The sequence below is a fragment of the Lampetra planeri genome, chromosome 4 (genome assembly GCF_965212315.1).
Source record: "Lampetra planeri chromosome 4, kcLamPlan1.2.h2, whole genome shotgun sequence".
Classification (NCBI taxonomy): Eukaryota; Metazoa; Chordata; class Hyperoartia; order Petromyzontiformes; family Petromyzontidae; genus Lampetra; species Lampetra planeri.
In genome coordinates this window covers 8,040,783-8,057,674 of record NC_136110.1, presented here as the reverse complement: position 1 = coordinate 8,057,674, position 16,892 = coordinate 8,040,783, and the positions used below count along the sequence as shown (strand labels likewise).

Below are 16,892 nucleotides of genomic sequence, written 5' to 3'. Positions count from 1 at the left end.
ATAAAATACCCACTCTTTCATTCAACACGATCCTATAAACTGAAAATTTAATGTACTCTATTTGGTTCACCAATTCAAGAATTGTGTTAAATAAAATAGATACAAATACAAGTATAGACAGGTGGAAATGGTGTAGTGGTTCACACACTTTATGATGGGCTCAGTGACCCGAGTTTAATTGCCAGTCATGGCTAACATCGTTGGTAAGGGATATCACAACCGGATCTGGCCACCCCCTTTCACCAACCCATACTGACCAGCACGGTGAAGTATGGTCAAACAACCCTCATGACCGATATGGCAGGGAGAGGCCTTCATCCAGCAGTGGATGGCCAGAATGCTGAAAGTTACGAATTTTTTGTATTATAAGAAAACAAACAAAAACTTACAATAATACAGGAATACGTCTACAGAGCATAGGTAAGATATACGGACTCACCTTGACAGATCCTTAATGTCGTGTTCAAAACACTTGCACTGCCTATCAGTGTCCGTCCAAAAAATGCTTACCATGTACAAAAGAAAATGAACACAAAGGCTCTTATCAGAACGCTGTATTTCTGTTACCGAATCAAAGAAGAACAGCACTCAGGAATGCCTAGGCTCAGCATGTAATGCAGGCGGAGGCATTACAACAGTACTGTATTACCAATGACGTACTATGTGGTGGGTGGTAAAGGCAAAATGTAACTTGTACTAACATTAAATCACGTGGAACAAAGACATGCGATCAAATGTAAAGCTCGTCGGCAATGGTACAGGAAATACAAAAGAATGGTATTCACTCTCAGCCAAGTACTGTACCCAGTAAACATGGGACATTGGGCCAACATTGGCCCTACAGTTCTAACCACATGCCAACTTTGCACTACAAAGGCATGTGTGGCCTCATGCTGTCACCGTGACACGTGGTGAGTCAGAATTCAGATGTGTCCGAGTGATTCATCGCAATTTACCAGAAACAACGTGCTAAGAAGACGGCAATGATACATATTTTAAAAAATCCATTGTTTATACTGATGTTTGTGTTCCCCACGTCAATGCGTCTTGCCTTCGCCCCCCAAGGACTGACTAAGTGTGGCGGTTCAGGGTAAATGTGTGTCCCTGCAATGGGCTTCGTCCAAGTTAATGAAGAGGTGGGCATACCCACACTTTACTCCACACACGCGATCTGCCGATCGCCTGTTGTGTGACCATTTATAACTGCTGGGTGGCAAGGAGACAGGGGATGCCAGAAAGTTTGTCCACGATGGTCAAATAGCCCCCCATGACCAGCATGGGAAAAGGCTCCTCTCATCCAGCAGTGGATTGGCAAAATGTCCATTAAAACAACTCCAGTGTATTTTTCGATTTTAAGCTTTCGTGACTGCAGGGATTCATCTTCTTGGTTCTTTCGGTAAAGTCACGTAGAATGGAAATAATAAAAATAAAACATTATAAAATAATTATTTTATAATGGTTTATTTTTATTATTTTATTATTTCCATTATTTTATTATGTTTTATTTTTATTATTTTATTATTTCCATTCTATGTGACTTTACCGAAAGAACCAAGAAGAACTCCAGTGTAACTACAACAACGAGAGAAACGTTCTTCCTTGATGAGCATACCTGACACGACATGAAGGGTAGTATCACAGTGCAGACAGTATGTATTCGGGCTGAACGATTAATCGATTTCAAATCGAAATTTGAAACAATGCGATTAGGAAATCGCAAAGGCTGCGATTTTTTGCGATTTGAAAAGTCCTGTAACTTTCTTATTGGAATAGTTTTTTTTTATTAAAACTTTATTTATTGAACTTAACAATTGTTCTATGTTTGATTGTTCTATTTCAATTAAAACATTTAAATAAATACAGGTTGGAAGCAATTCATATCTTAAAAATTCTCATCCTTGCATTAGAATATATAGAGCAGTTCATATTTTGATGGTATCATGTGCTAATGCTCCATCGCATGTTTTAAATCTATTACACGGTGAATATTGAACTGAAACTTGACTTCAACAAATTTGATCGCAAATCAAATCGCGATATCCGTCAGTAAAACTCGCAATTAGATATTTCCCCCAAATCGTTCAGCCCTAGTACGTATACACTTGTGGGCAATCCACCAAATGTGCCTGTGAGAGAACAAGACCTTTGGACTTCGTTGTGACGACAGTGTCCATTAACTAAAACATTATGTTCTTCATCCGTGTTGTGGTGTCCCCCAATTGTTAGGAAGTGTTGGTTCAGCAACTACTGACAGCACGGTGTGCATGGCCATACACGCACACACGATTGAACACCACTGTATCAAAAATAACAAAAAAACCCACCACATTTATATACAGTATATGAAAAAAAGAGTAAAAACACCGTTTCACCTCAATTGATATACATGTTAGAAACATGTTCATTGATGGTCAATATGTTTAAGAACATGACTTATACTCTACTGCAATTAGCACAGTAGACGTGTTGTAATTACTGTAAAAATAATGTTTTGTATTTTTTATGATCCCTTTCTTTGAACGTCAGAATACGTACAGTACTGTGCAATTAGCACATACTGCCAAGATAAGGCAGTGTAAATGATCTCGTATGTCAATCTAACACATTTTAAGTGCCCCTTTAAGTAATTTGTCATGCAATGCATTGCCTCATTCTGATAAAGCCATCAGCCCATCACCATGATACATCAGCCATGATCAATCCCCTTTAAAAAAATTAGTGGGATATGGTACCGTGGAGGAAAATGATTATATCATCACCAGTCATGATCAATCCATTGGTGTACAAAGTCCTCCCCAGGCAAGTCAACATCTCCTACCATCATTCGATATTAACAACTACTACTGCAACAGTTCAACACGGAGCCGAGTTCATCACTCCATCTCTGCGGCACGAATTCCTCCTAATGCTGCCACTGTTGTTTGTGGGACGACTCCAACCTCCGGTCAATCATCTCATATACTACCGTAGTCACGTGTTCTGCTCAAGCTCATTTATACGACTCAACAGTCAATAGGACGACTCCAACTTGAACATATGGACGCTTATTTTTGCAATAATGTTGCTGTAATTTCAACTATTTGTCATTCAGTTATCTGCACTGGCAGCTACAATAAGCAGGTTTACGGTTATAAATGAGAACATTACGGTAGAGAAGTTAATTGCATTAAATAGCTTTTTTACTCAAACGAATTTACAAAAAAAAACAATTAGTGTACAGTACAAGCAAAACCCTGGGAACGATTAAAACAAGATTTGTTACATCTTCCGCAACACACAGGGAGCTATCTTTAACCTGTGTGTTCTCGAATCCATGTGTTCCTCTTTTCTGCTATAATATATTAAACAGCCAACACCAGCTGTCTTATTAAACTACTTCAATGAACTGTTTTGAAACCCAGGAGGTTTGCCATTAATCCAGATTGAACATTAAGACTTGTTTTTAGGACCTGTTTTGAATAAACCAGGACATAAAACCATAAAACACATTTTTTTCAAACCCAGGCTAGTGTATTGAAGCAAAGGGTTATTTCATACCCAGCATGGCATGGGGAGGCCCTTATCGAGCAGTGGATTGGCAAAATGTACATTTAAAAAGTACTTACATTTCGATTTAAAGCTTTCGTGACTGCAGGGATTCATCTTCTTGGTTCTTTCGGTAAAGTCACGTAGAAGGGAAGTAATAAAATAATAAAAAACATAATAAAATAATTCTCACGACGTTTCGCCCACAGCACAAGTAGCCGTCCTCAGGTGAAGACAGGTCTGTCGAGGCGACAGCGTCTAAAAGAAAACACCACCAGACGCTCCAAGCGTGGTGGTGTTTTCTGAGGACGGCTACTTGTGTTGTGGCCGAAACGTCGTGAGAATTATTTTATTATGTTTTATTTTTTTTAATTTTATTATTTCCCTTCTACGTGACTTTACCGAAAGAACCAAGAAGACAAAAGTACTTACAGTATACATAAACCAAATGAGGTCATTTGTATTCCTTGATAAAAATCACTGACATCACCTCAAACATACAGTACCATATTTCAGTACATAACAGTGTTAGTTTACACAATTGTAGGGCAATTCACCAAATGTTCCTGCGATAGAACAAGACCTTTGGACCAAGATCTGACGATAAGGTTACATCGACTGAAAACATTCATCCGAACCGGTGGCGTTTCAAACTGTTCACAAAATGTCCTTTCAACAACTATGCACGATACATTTGAGTTGTTTTGCTAATGTGCATTTAATACACGTGCTGCTGATCCACATCCATCGCTGCAATAGTTTATCTTCGTCAAGACTTCCGGAACGCCTACAAACCAGGGGTTGACGCCGGTAAGAATGGGTGACCACCATGCACAAACAGGTTGTCACAGTCCTCCCAACACACAAACAAACACATGTTATTGCTCCCATTGCTGACAAGCATTGCCCGAATAACCCCAATGACCTCCACGGTGACCCTCCTCACATTCAGTGGATTTACAACAGGGCTGTACATGTGCAGAACAGCGTGTACATTATTCATTATTCTTTCATGGATTGTCAGTCTTAAAAAAACTAGTATCGATATAGCACTTTTAGTAGAGGATGTAAAATGTACCCAAGCAAAGCCCTTCCTTAAATGCACTGCTGGATGAGGGCCACCCCCAGGAACATTTGGTGAATTGCCCTACAATTGTGTAAACTAACGCTGTTATGTACTGAAATAATATGGTACTGTATGTTTGAGGTGATGTCAGTGATTTTTATCAAGGAATACAAATTACCTCATTTGGTTAATGTACACTTGGCAGATTGACATACTTCACCACGCTGGTCGGTGCGGGTTGGTGAAAGACCGACGAATAGTAGGTAACAATGCATGGATATTTGTTTACAACTACCCTCTGTAGACCACCACGTAGTAGCTACACCGACAAAGCGACCCTCTAACCATGGTTTGCATGGTGGTCACCCATCAAAAGCCACTGTCCAGGTTTAAAAACTCCTGCTTAGCTTTGCGAGGGGTGGCCTGCCTGCAACACCACTTGACTTTGGGCATACGAACCTCACCACGTAGCCATGTGCAGTCACATCTCTGATAGTACATCATGAGCAAGCTCATCATCTCTCGTGCAGGAGCGAAGGTGGATTATGAATGAGATGGCACGATAGATTGATGATGATGACGGCTATTGGCAATGAGACTGCTAAAAAACAACACAAGTCATTGTGCAATGGTGTAGTGACACACAAACACACAACAAAACCAACCATCATCGCGCGGTTTGCAACTTAAAAAAAAATACCAACAAGACGAACCACTCAAAGCGAAAACTCCCCCTCGTGTTGCAACCAACACGACATCGAGTCACAGCAACCTCCTCGGACAACGATGCGAGAAGAAGAAGGGGATATAAGAACTGTGTTGTTCAATTATCGAACAACAACAACAGCAACCACGTGGGCCAACAATGCCAGGCAAATGTTTTGTGACGAGCAAAGCTTCAGGACATTTTTTTCGATTTAAAGCTTTCGTGACTGCACGGATTCATCTTCTTTGTTCTTTCGGTAAAGTCACGTAGAAGTCGTGAGAATTGTTTTTATTATGTTTTATTTTTATTATTTCCCTTCTACGTGACTTTACCGAAAGAACCAAGAAGACTTAAGGACATTGACAAACATGAGGGCCCCCCTCCCTCCATCAGCTTGGCCTACAATCAACAACCGGCAAAGAATAAGACAAACCAAGCATACTAACTATAACTCTATAGTTATAGAAGCATGGGGGGATACAACCACACGAGTACTGTACCGGATATGTAAACAAAGCCCCCCCCCCACCACCACCACCACGTGTCAATCCACTGCTGGATGACGAGGGCCTTGGCCCATGGGCCCGTGCGTGTTCAACTTCACACGCTGTTGGGGTTGTGGTGAAGGGGATCAAATCGTGTGGGGGACGTGGTAGCTGCCATCCCCACACAGATACATACACCACGTTAACAACCACCACCACGTTAACCACCACCACCACGTTAACCACCACCACGTTAACCACCACCTCCACCACCACCACGTTAACAACCACCACCACCACGTTAACAACCACCACCACCACGTTAACAACCACCACCACCACGTTAACAACCACCACCTCCACCACCACCACGTTAACAACCACCACCACCACCACGTTAACCACCACCACCACCACGTTAACAACCACCACCACGTTAACAACCACCACCACCACCACCACGTTAACAACCACCACCACGTTAACAACCACCACCACCACCACGTTAACAACCACCACCACCACCACGTTAACAACCACCACCACCACCACGTTAACAACCACCACCACCACGTTAACAACCACCACCTCCACCACCACCACGTTAACAACCACCTCCACCACCACCACGTTAACAACCACCACCACCACCACCACGTTAACAACCACCACCACCACCACCACGTTAACAACCACCACCACCACGTTAACAACCACCACCACCACCACCACGTTAACAACCACCACCACCACCACCACCACGTTAACAACCACCACCACCACCACCACGTTAACAACCACCACCACCACCACCACGTTAACAACCACCACCACCACCACGTTAACAACCACCACCACCACCACGTTAACAACCACCACCACGTTAACAACCACCACCACCACGTTAACAACCACCACCACGTTAACAACCACCACCACGTTAACAACCACCACCACCACCACGTTAACAACCACCACCACCACCACGTTAACAACCACCACCACCACCACGTTAACAACCACCACCACCACGTTAACAACCACCACCACCACGTTAACAACCACCACCACGTTAACCCAGCCCGTGACATACTTACACCACGTTAACAACCACCACCACCACGTTAACCCAGACAACCTGTTTGTGCATGCTGGTCTCGCCTATCCACCATCTCTCTCTCTCTCTGCTGTTGTTGTCCGACCCTGGGACATCTCCCCGGCATCTCCCCGGCGATGTTAAAGAACTGCGCTCTCGTGAAACTTAACGCAACTTTGTCGGCTCGAGGCTGGGACTACCCCCCACCCCCCCGGTGTCTGCGGCGATAGAAGAGGCGAGACGCTTAAGTTCGAGACTCTTACCTTGTGCTTTGCTTTACACCGACGACCGGCAGGCAGCCTTAATGATAATAATTCCAATCGACAACCAACACCGTAAAAAAAATCGACAAAGTCGTCTCTTCTCGTTAGGGTGAGACCTCTTCTAAGGCTCCTTCTTTGATTCCGACTGAACCACCGATGCAACAAAACCCATGAGCCACCCGCTTTACTTTAAAAAAACACCCCGCTGTGCTCGTTTATATGTTGCACGTTTCCGCCCCCCTCCCCTCTACTTACTTCCTTCCGTAGCTGTGTGCACGAAACATGTGACAACTACGGCACAGTCACACACGACCACCCCCCGTCCCTTTTGTTTAACCCCAAACACGTGAGAGAGTCCCTCCCCCCACCCACTACAGCCCCCCCCCACTCCGGGTCCCCCCACCCACTACAGCCCCCACCCACTCCGGGCCCCCCACCCCCTGCACTCACCCCCACCCCCTCCACCCACCCACTCAACCACCCCCACCCACTCCGGGCCCCCCACCCCCCACGCACTCCCCCCACCCACACACCCACCGCCACACACCCACCCCCACTCACACCCACCCCCACTCACACCCACCCCCACTCACACCCACCCCCACTCACACCCACCCCCACTCACACCCACCCCCACTCACACCCACCCCCACTCACACCCACCCCCACTCACACCCACCCCCACTCACACCCACCCCCACTCACTCACCCACCCACCCCCACCCCCACCCACTCACCCACCCCCACACCCTCACCCACCCCCACCCCCACCCACTCACCCACCCCGCCACTCACCCGCGTCCGCGTTGTCTCCGGGATTGTGGGCGGGTGGGTGGGGTGGGGGTGGATGGGCGGGCGGGCGAGCGATCGAGGGGGCGGGCTGGAGGGGTCCCTCTGGGGGGTACTGCGAGGGTCAACGTAGCCGCTCGTTTAAGAAATTCTGATTTATAACAATTTTAAACGACACAAAGACAATATATACTATCCCGTTGTCCATAATACAGTATACACAATAACACAACAACAATAATAATATCCCTCTGTATAGGCTTTAACGGGCTGTTGGGGGTGTGGGCCAAGTTTTCTGTTCGCGATCAGCTTATTAAGGCCCGGCCGCCTTTGTCTCCCTCGTGGCGATGTTTATACACCGCGCCGAGTACTCAGTTGAGGCCGAGTTGACCTAGGGGAGGCCCAGGACTGGTTCAGATAATCGTCACTGGTGCCGAAGCGAACTCGGCTCGCCGGGTTCGTAGTGCGCTAACCACTGCGCCACCGCTCCCACCACAACACAATCTCACACGAGGATGATCACTTATTAACTGTTCCCTTTGTAAGTCTGTGTAATCATTTACTTTGCAATACCTGGTAGCAATAATGCTTCTACATTTAAAAAAACGTTACTTCATCACAAACCCGTTACATAGTTTAACGTAACACGTACGCTTAAAAAAATCATGGAAAATAATGTGCAGTACTAGTCTAGTTTGGCAAAGTCGCAATTATATCTTCTTAATCTCTCCCCCAAAGAATTGGGAAGTTACCTCAATTCATAATCACGCACTGTTCTGTTACTACTCTACACACTCTGTGAATACATACTGCTCGTACCAAACGCTGCAGTAAAATTGCAATAATATTCCAGGTAATTCCCCCTCCCCCAAAACTTCTCTTTACAAACAAATTAACACACAACCCCCCCCACACTCACTCACTCAATAACAACACATTGCTGCAGCGAATGGGCGACTCACGATTGGCTCAGCCAACCAGCGACATCCACACCGACCAGATGAGAAGGGCAGCAGGTGGCGTGATGGTTTGCCCTGACAATCCGTGTGGGCAGATGGGTTGAAAAACATGTTTATACTGGTAGGAACCTCCTGGTTACACCAGCCCACAGGGGATTATTGTGTCCGTCCGTCCGTCGTGCTTCCAAAAAATGGGAGGGGTGGGGCTGGGTGGGGAGGGGAGGGTGGGGCTGGGTGGGGAGGGGAAGGTGGGGAGGGGCTGGGAGGGGCTGGGAGGGGAGGGGAGGGTGGGGAGGGGCTGGGTGGGGAGGGTGGGGAGGGGCTGGGTGGGGAGGGTGGGGAGGGGCTGGGTGGGGATGGAGGGGCTGGGTGGGGAGGGTAGGGAGGGGCTGGGTGGGGAGGGTGAGGAGGGGCTGGGTGGGGAGGGTGGGGAGGGGCTGGGTGGGAAAGGTGGGGCTGGGTGGGGTGTGGGAGGGGTGGGGAGGGGAGGGGCTGGTCACCCCGTGGTGCCCTTATAAAACTCAACGTTTAACATACTCACGCCGGCTTTTGCCCGCCCTCACAGTCGGGCATATTTGCGGAATACACCACGCCGCCGTTGACCCTGGCCATTGACCGAGCAACCCAACGTTCCTACCAGCTCCCTCCGCAGGAATGTGTTTAATTCCCTCCCTCCCCACCCACCCAACCAAACGTAAAAATGAAGACCTCTCTCTCACACACATAGACATTGATTGGGGTGAGAATTGCACAGTGCCTGAGCCAGATATATAAGCACTTAGTCTTTCACGTGACACAAATTAAAGTTCTCCATCGAGTCGTAACAAAGATGCATGGGAGAATTAGGACGTTTTATTCCCAATATGTCCCGACAGCCTGTGTTCTCTCACAGACTGTCGGGACATGTTATTGGACAGGATGGTCCAGATATCATGTGACCCCGCCCCATTTAATTATCTAAAACGTAATATTTAAAAAATAAGAGTTTATTTGAAACAGAAGTGAATATGCAAAGGGACAAAACATGTCAGGGGTCTATTAATTGTGAGACACAAGATATCTGGATCACGGTGTACATAATTTTAATCAGCAGCAGCCATGGTCAATCCACTGCTGGATACATTCCTTTGCCCCCCCCCCACACAGCTGCGGTCATAGTCTTGCAATGTAATAAACTCGTTTAAAAAAGTTTTCTTTTAAACAACGGTTTTATTTCGATTTAAAGCTTTCGTGACTGCAGGGATTCATCTTCTTGGTTCTTTCAGTAAAGTCACGTAGAATGGAAATAATAAAATAATAATAATAATAAAACATAATAAAATAATTCTCACGACGTTTCGGCCACAACGCAAGCAGCCGTCCTCAGGTGAAGAACAGGTCTGTCGAGAAGACAGAGTCTTAACAACTTTGTTTAATTCGCGGTCGAGAAGTACGTCAGTGGCACCTGAGACACGCGGCGCCTGCGTTTTGTGCGAAACGATTCCACAGTTTAGGGACCACGGCGTTTTTGACCTACACAAATATATATAAATAATAATAAGACGTCCATACAAAATGTAAATTGCTTTAAAGTAGCGAATTGATTGATTAATTGACGCCGATTTTGATACAGGCATGCATTGTCACCGGATCTGAGTGCGTGTGCAAAATGTGGAATTGATTGTACAACGGGAAGTGGACGAAATTTTTATAACAATATTTGACCCAGACAACCATATGAATCAAGTTAAGTAAAACTTGGTGCACTTTGAGGCCACGTGAATTGTCGAAGGCTCGATGCTGACTGGAGGTCACGAGAGAGACCCAGGTGTCATGAGTTGACTTGGCTCCTTTGCTGTAACGACTTGCTGCGGTTTAGTCGCTCGTTGTTGTGAGCGTCGTTCCCCCGCTGTTGTTGGAGGGCGACTGCCTCCAAACTTTCCAGTCGCGTCCTTCACAAAGATCTCCCATGTGGCCTTGAACAGACTGTTGAGGCAAGTGCTATGAGCAGGCACCTATGACGGCCGGCATGGCACACGAGAACGTGAGTGGCCTGCACCATGCAGGCCAATGTTTACGCATCACACTACGTACTCATTTTCGGCTGAGTCTACCCAGGGGAGGCCCAATACCGGCTGAGACCATAGTCGCTGGTATTGACCGCGAGCGGGGATCGAATCCGCGTGGCCGGGTTCACGAGCTGATTTTATCGGCCCGTCCCATCGGACGCGTTTCATTCTATCATTGTCACTCCCCGTCATCCTTCACCATCGTCCCCCATCTCTTCGAGCGACACGTGCTGCCCAAACCCACGTGCAGTTTTAGTCATTAACACGTTCTCTAGACCGCGTTTTTGCCCGTCTTTAAACGTCATGGTTTTAGGTCAAGTTATGTTTAGGGCATTGTTGGGATCATGGGAACCCATGAGCAAAAAAGCAACCCACATTATTTTATTTCGCTACTGTCTATATCTGGATGTTGTGGATAAGAGTCTGAGCCGGCCCAACCACGTGGTTCAGGGATGATACGTGACCACTTGATGACCCAGGTGATGGGCTACAGTGGTAATAGGACGATGTAGTTTGCATTTTCTCCCTGTGGTCGCGTGGATTTTTCTCCGGGTCCTCCGGTTTTCTCCTCCACGTTTAGAATCGGCATCACGCGTTTAGAATCGGCATCACGCGTTTAGAGTATTTGGCTGCTATAAATGTCCACATTATAAACCACTTATTTGGATTATCATTTGTGGCCAGGTCGCTTCTGAAAAAGAGCTATATAGCTCAGTAGGTCTTACTTGGTAAAATAAAAATAGTTTAGTTGAAAATATGTTCATGTACAGTACTGAAAATGTAAAAAATAGAATATTTAAAAAGCTGTAGCAAGAGAAACAGAATTAGTTTTTTTTTACAGCTCTTTGTCAAACTACGTGGATAAAGCCCTCCCCCCCCACACCGTTTTGGTCATGGGGGCTGTTTGACCATACTTCACCACGCTGTCACGATGGGTTGGTGAAGAGGTGCTGGTGGTAACCGAGCTGAAATCATCTTAAAGGATGGTGGTGAATTGTATATGAATCAGGATTTAAGATGATAACAGCGGGGCGATACGGTTATGTACGTCAAATGCGGCTCATTGTTTACATATTGGTGGTGCATTGGTGTTTCTGTAACTTAAACTTCGTCATTGTATGATAATTATCAATCAAACATTGTCCACTGCTGGGAAATGTATTTTCACATCGGCTTGTGTTTGCGCAATGTTTTAGACTTCTATGGAAGACAATAGTTGTTTTGTTCTCATTGCTATTTGCTACAGCGCTGTAATTTTGTCATGTTGGTGACCCAGATCAGTCTCGCAAAGAAGACTCTATCCCGGTCTCTCGAGTTCTCTCGCCTGGTTAAACAACGAACTTGAAACCAGAACTGGATGTTTTACAGCCAATTACTGTTTGACGCCTGGATTAAAAAAACTGCTGTGAATGAAAGTGATAAGCGTGCTGCTCATGCTGACAAAACAATGGAGTGTACCGTCATTGATAGGAATTTGATACGTACGTATTGTCACTGCTGTAATTTATGGCAAGACGCTATGTAATTTAGAATATAGAGTACTGTGTATCCTATTACGCTACATTGTACAAAGTGTCGTGTTAAAATTAAATTGGTTATGAAGGTAGTGTTTGATACGTATGTCAGGACACAACGTACCATTAAATACGAAATTACAATGAAAGCTTAAAATAAATGGAATGCTATCGCATTACCGTGGTTTGACTTTTATACGAGATCACACATAATTTGGGGATAACTTCAAATCACCTGAGGATTAAAGGTGTCCTAATGAGATAACGTGAATATTTCATGCAACCGTGTAATTATTTTCAACCTTGAAATTGCCTCTTGAAGCCACTGTTAGCGGATGAGAGCTAACGATGCGGGTATTTTGGCCTACTCTTCCATGCTGGATAGACGTCTTGGAAGAGTTTGGAGTACCCACACTTTACTCCACTAGACACGACTAACTGCGTGTAGCCATTTGTTATATTGTACTTCTGGGTGGACAGAACTGAAATACATCTAAGAAACCTGCACCACTGTTTCAATTGCCGCATCTGTAGATCGAATCGAAGTGTCGATCTCTGGATTGTAAGTCGTGTGCTTACCATGACGTCACGGTAGCATCCCTAAATGTGTCCTAACGTGAATCAATGATGGTCATGCAGTTGAAGGAAAAGTAATTCATAACCCTATATAATACTCATACCATAGACTGATGGATGTTTCATTGCTTGAAAAAGAAAACGTAAAAAATAAATATTGCTCAGCACACAGCTGGACAGCACATTGCTGGAACACAAATAGTTGTGACTTTACCACTGCACTTGGCTCATGATTCTCTCTCCAGGTTCCCTCAACAATGTCAACACTTCTCACTTCATGGCCAAGGTTAACACTGGTATGGTCAAGCCACCCCCTTGACCAACGTAGCATGAGGAAGGCCTTTATCCTGCAGTGGCTTGACAAACAGAAGTGGATTTGATGCATGCATTATAGCATAGGATGCACGGCCATATACAGGTTATTCACGTCTTTAAAACTGTCAAGTGGGCTTGGGTAGGACACGTAACGAGATGAGACGATAGCCGGTGGTCAATAATAATGACAAAGTGGCATCCAAGGTACGGGACGAGTCCGAGAAATTTATCCAAGAGGAGATGGAGCGATTAAATCAGTTTATGTGCACGTACTAAGCGGATTATTACATCACGTGATAGAGATTTGGGCAGCTTAGGGAGGCCTAAATCCAGCAGTGGGTTGATCATGGCCGACGACTGATTATATTACAACAGGCCGTGTGTACATATCTGCTTACACCATTAGCGTATTCGGTCGACAACAGAAATTGATTTGTGACCGAGGAAGCGCGCCACTGTATCTGGGTATTAACAGATTAGCGTATTTGAAAACATTGTTTTACTGCAGAGGAAGCACAATATTTTATCATGTCATATCCAATTGCAATTCAAAAGGTCAAAGATACGACGCAACTGCATGTAACTAACAGCACAAACATAAACACTGACACGTACAAGCATTTCAGTGGCATACTGGAGGCCTTTGAAATGCAAGCACGTGCTGCACAAGATGGCCATGATATCACTAAACCGTGCCAGCTGTCTGTAGTGTGGGGGCATTTTTCGTCTTGCTGTGCCACTGACATACAACCATTTGTATACAATGCAGGCTGAAACTGAGATTCTGTTCTACCGGCCATGCCCTATAGTTTTCTCTATAGTACCGTAAATTAAATAGAAACTTGAACTTCACCAGCACAGTTCCATGATTCCCAGTTTTGTTCTCACTCTCACATGAGTTATGGCCAATATGAATATTTGTGTAGTTGGTAATTAAAAAAAAAAGCGAGCATTAGCTATACAAACAAGTATTTTTTTGGAGTATTTATATTGTATACCTGGGCCAATGGTATGGTGATGATCATACTACTGGCCCAGGTTAATTGAACCATAACATGGCTAACAACAGTGATAGGGGTGTGACTAACATGGCATAGCGAGGCCTTCATCCAGCAATAGATTAACAAATGGCTAAACATCTCATTATTGCTGTATTCTATACCCAATGCACACATGAAACGTCCATCATAAAAAAAACATAAAAAGTTAGGTAAAGATGTCATGGAATTCATTGCTCGTGCAACTGCAAGCGAAAGGGCCTCCACTCGTGGCACCTCTAGAGGGTGTCTCTAGAGGTAACTTTGGCCTACTCTTCCACTCTGGCTGGACGTCTTGAATACATGGGAGGATCCACATGTCACAGCACCACACGGGACCTGTAGATTGACTGTGTTGAACCTGATAATTGTTTTTTTACCCTTCTATCTGGCAACAAAACTGACACCTTTTTTTTTACAAGGAGTCATGTTTACATAGACCACAATACCTGCGGTCATAATGCAAACAAAAAACATAACTCTGATAATGTGCACTGTCCTTGAAGTTGATTGGTCCACACCCGAGACAGCTTTCCTTAGAGCCTAGTCTCACGTGGGTTGGATCAGTTTTGTTGCCAGATAGAAGGGTAAAAAAAACAATTATCATATTTTTTACTGGCAAATGAGGTTCCAATGGTGTGTTGAACCTATTTATACTGCTGGGTGGACAGAGGTGGGGAGGGAGGGATGGCATTTAAGAAACTTGCCTGGTTGTTTAAACTGCCATGCCAAGAAATCGATTGTAACCGGCCACTTCTGTATTGCAAGTCCACTGCGAGAGTTTGCTGTAAATGTAACACAGATGAAGTGTAAAAAAAACACACTCAACATTCTTTTATAGCAATACAGCACATTGGTTTCTCAGTAAACGTGTCAAACTATTTCATGGAACTATGAATCATTTTACGTGGTTCCAACTCGAAAAAAAAATTCCCTTGAAGATAATGTGAATTCGTGAGTAGGGGCATTGTTGCGTTCCAAAGAGGTACAACGAACAACAAGTGGAACAGAATGTACATAGATCATTATTAATAGAAAACCAGGAAGTTGGCAAATTGAATTTGGCCTCTTGCCAGGCAGCAAGAGTTATCAGAATAACAATGCCAGTGTGGGCCCCTTTCTCACCAACATGTTTCAGTTGCACCCAATGGGCACTTAGCAAGTGATGTACACAGATGGTGTTCGGCACATTCATGGAGGAAGTATGTTGTGCATGAAAATACGAATTTTGCAATGAGCAACATCCTAAGTTGAACACGCGTGTCAATCAACAACACACTACATTTGTATGCGTTTCAAATTGTCCATGCCACGTGATCCGTTTGTTTACATATTCCTACTCATTTGCACAGACTCTTAAAACCCGTGCTGATGGGCAGAGGCATGCTTTGGTCCTGTACCTCAAATGTGCCTCCAAAATCATTAAGCGTTGCTTTTTCATTTAAAATTCCCCGCGCATATGTATGGTTTACGCAAACATACATTGTGTGATTTTAAAATCTTTATTTTTTTTATGATGGTTCTGAGTATATTGTTTGAGCTGGATAAGTTGTCGATTTAGAACTCTCATGGTGCAATCGCACGCAGCGAAAATGTAAAGGATAGCGGAATATGGCACAGGTGATATTCCTTTAGGCACGACTACCGAAAGCAAATATGATGAGCACGTTTATTTGAAGTAGGTATGACAATGATATATAATTTGTTAAATGTTGGCTCTAATGTCTATATGCCCATGAAATCACTGTACACCTGTCTGTGTAAACATGCCGCAGTATTATTGAGCAAAGTCAACACACGGGTGCGTTATTTCTTAGCATACTGTGAAAATGCAATCCTGCCCCCTGCAGTTTCAGTTATGTTACTACCTCACGTCATCACTGGTAGGAACGCACGCAGGATAGTAATTTGATAGGTGACCACCATGCATAACAGGTGTTATAGGCTGTCGACCCACAGGGGTGGTAGAGTTGCCACCTGTTTCGAGTTTGACCTCGACAGTCTGGGAATTGGCATCTGTGTACAGGTGGCAGGAATTGATTTGCACTGAGCAATGTTTAGCTTTATCAGATAATACTGCAGTTCTGATAGACGATTGAAATGACAGCTGTTTCTTATTTTCTGCTTCAGAGCAACGTGTTCTCTCACAGTGCATTTTATTTGTAAAATCACCACGTTTGCAATGAACCCTGCCTTTCACCAGAGATAAATGCTGTCTCCATAAAGGCATCACACAGTATGCACATCTAATTTCCTCAGACTCTTGGGATTACAATAATTGAATGGAGAATGACATATTTCCTGTGGCCAACATATCATCTTCAAGAGCTAAGACAAAGATCCCCCGTATAGCCTTTAACAGACTGTAGGGCAAGTGCTGTTCTCGAGCCCCTATGAATGCTGGCACGGTGATGGGTTTGTGGATAGGGGTTCCCAGGACCCTTTCACTGCCGATTTGTAGCCGTGGCCGGGAATGAAACTCGGGTCACTGCTAGTGAAGGTGCACAACGTAG

The 16,892-nt window shown here is 44.7% G+C and overlaps 1 protein-coding gene across 3 annotated transcripts in view; it reads right to left on the bottom strand.

Annotated features, from left to right (window-relative positions):
• Nucleotides 1-7,489, bottom strand: part of LOC144717651 (uncharacterized) — a 64,124-nt gene extending 56,635 nt beyond the window's left edge. For 2 of the 3 annotated variants that reach the window (XM_078593176.1, XM_078593178.1), the window contains exon 1: nt 7,142-7,489. The gene's annotated coding sequence lies outside the window, so the exon portion shown is untranslated. The remainder of the gene's footprint in view (nt 1-7,141) is intronic. The other variant, XM_078593177.1, reaches the window with a different exon arrangement.
• Nucleotides 7,490-16,892: the final 9,403 nt, after the last annotated feature.